Here is a 2961-nt window from a genome sequence, read left to right on the forward strand (position 1 = left end):
AAAATAAAATCGAATACAAAAAACTAATTACCATCAGTGACAGAAAGCGGCCGCAAATCTTTTACAATAAAATTCAATTGCTTCTCACCAATTATGTGTTTGGCTTCCGTGGAGATTTTTGCATTCACCAAAAACTTGGAAACTGATGCTTGAACATGACCTTTTGCAAGACATTTGTGTCTTAACAATCCTCCTGTCCAACTTTTTGGTGAAAATTTTATCAATGCTTTGCATTGATTGCATTTGACAAAACCCACGCTTTCTTCGTCTTTTTGAACTATTTTAAAGTTTTTCTACACTTCACTTGTAGTTCCACTGGGTTGAACAAATGTATATAAATGCTCGTTTTTTTTAATATCAATTTCAATGTCCAATTTTTTTTTTTTAATACTCATTTTGTAATTTTAATTGTGGTTTGTTGTTTCATGTGAATTTTTTTCGCGCACTAACACAGCAGCCACACATGAGTCGATTACTGATTGACATATGTATACATATTATGAATACATGTTATCGCAATCAGCTGCGAAAATCAAAGGGGTGCCATACTCTTGAGTTAAATGTTCATTAGCAACATGTCGTCGAACGCAAAAGTTATTCTTTCAATTGAAGTGATGCGCGAATTAATGTTGCCATATACACAAACTACTCGTACGTACTCCGGGGAAAAAGTTGGTGTACCAATTTTTACAAAAATACTTAAGAATTCCCATTCAATTTGTTGCTTTAAATCACCATCAGTAATGTAGTTTGCTTATATTTATTTTATTTCTGTTCAATACGCAAAAACACTTGTTTTATTTATAAAAAACACGGAGTGAAACTACGCAGTCGAAATAATCCGATAAATTTTGTTCGAAAGATAGATGTGGCAACACTAATTCAACTGATTATAATCAACATCACTGTCTGCGAATTTTCGTTGACAGTGGACTTGAGGCAAATCAGTGTATGATTATATGGGTTGAAAAAGTGTGAGTGTATTGAGTTTAATCAGTAAGTCAGAGTTTATACGTTGCAATTCTCATTGCAGAAATTCTTTTCGATTCTCTGTTGAACTTGCAAATTTTGTTTAAACGTGCAATTCGTCCGCGTTTGAATTACTGCAATTCTTGGTGTTAACATTGATGGTTGTTGTTGCGAAACGTCATTTATTCTACAGCCGCCATCTTTGCTAATGAAAACAAAACGAATTGCAGAGCACTTGGTCGTTTTTTCCCCGTTCCGTTCATCTTACCTCCCTCTCCTAAGAACATCAGATTTGCGGCAGAATTGCAGACAGAATTGCAGACAGAATTGCAGTCAGAATTGCACGTATAAACATCGACTAATCAACTCATGTGTGGCTGCTGTGTAAGGGTTACCAGACTAATCATAAAAATAGTGTTGCCAAAAAAATCTGAATTAGAGTAAAAAAAATATTTTATTTGTCGTGAATTCTTGTGAACACGTTCACGAACAACATTTTCACACTTACTCACGCTCACGCAGAGGCTGTTGCACATTCACTCACACTCACGTGTGAAAATTTTTTAATTTTGCACATTCACATGTGTTTCCACGTTATTCCATCGTGAACACACTGTATATGTGAATCACGCCCACCTCTAGTATGTATGTGTGCAACTATTATTATGCTTTTGTTAATCATGGTTTTCGTTCTTCATGTTTATTGTTTATCGTGTAAATAAAACAGACTCCCTGAAGATGACACGAGAGTGTCGAAATGCGTAGGAGGGACAAAGGAAGAATATAAGCTTTTCGCCTTTTACTCCATCGGCCGAAGCAGCTCCAACACAGCAAACAAAATTCATAGGAATTTGGCCCTTACAAAGGTAACGATTTTTCTATGCTGCATATCTCTGGAGGTGTTTATTGCAGAGGACTGGAACTTGGCACCGAGATGTATATACAAAATTAATTCCATACTAATGGAGAAAAATTTGCGTTATTCGAAAAGGGGACATGGTTCCTCCCGTACAAATTTATTGTTTTATACTACTTATCTCTAAAGTTGTTCAAGGTAGAGTACTGGGACTTGGTACTGGGGTATGTAAAATCATAGATTAATAATAAAATAGATTAGGGTTATACATACATACTAAAAACTTCTTAATACATATCTCTGGAAGGATAGAAAATCTCTCGAAGTATTTTAAATTTGTTATGGAGATTTATTTTATAAACGCCGTACTGACAGAATAAATTTCATTAAATGGAAAAAGGAGAGCCGGGTTTGGCCTTATAATCTAAAGCTCTCTTGAGGCATTTGCTACAGTAATAAGAAGTGGTATTTTATCAACGCCAGGTTACTAAATTTGAGGTGAAAATATTAAAACCCGCCGTGGCACCACCAAGAAGGTTACACGTTCACGCGTCGTATACCTGGAACCATTTTAAGGTAAACTTAGAGGGATTGATATCTTTCGTATGCCTTGCGCGCAGACGAGATTTTATAAATTCATAGTTTTAAACGGCCTAAATAACTTAACTCGCTCAAAAAATAACGAGCTCTAAGAAAATGGGCAGAGAAATAAAATATAACATCATTAAATTATTTTTCATATTTGTATAAAAGCGCGGGGTGAAACACGCGGGTATAAGCTAGTTTCTGTATATAAGGTGGTCAAGATTGTCCCAAAGTTAACAAAAGAAAGATGCTTGTTTGATTCTCTATAAAAACATGTTTCCAAAAATTGGGCGTTTTTCAATAACTATTTTTAAATAATTTTTTTTTTATGACGGGATGGTTTTTTTTGTGAGAGTCAACCATATTTCGTAATTTGTTTTCGAAAACTTATGATGAGATATATTTAGCGAGGTGTTCAACATCGGGTTCTTGCAAGAATGTAAATTTTATTGCAGATTCTGATAGAATATCTATCCAGGTACAATATTTGTACGGAAAGATTTTTCTTTAAGGCGACAAACCCCTAGAAATGGGTGCGGTAATTGTAGGAC

Source organism: Rhagoletis pomonella, unplaced genomic scaffold (genome assembly GCF_013731165.1).
Source record: "Rhagoletis pomonella isolate Grant_MI unplaced genomic scaffold, Rhpom_1.0 Rhpom_scaffold_00001, whole genome shotgun sequence".
In the NCBI taxonomy this organism is placed as follows: domain Eukaryota; kingdom Metazoa; phylum Arthropoda; class Insecta; order Diptera; family Tephritidae; genus Rhagoletis; species Rhagoletis pomonella.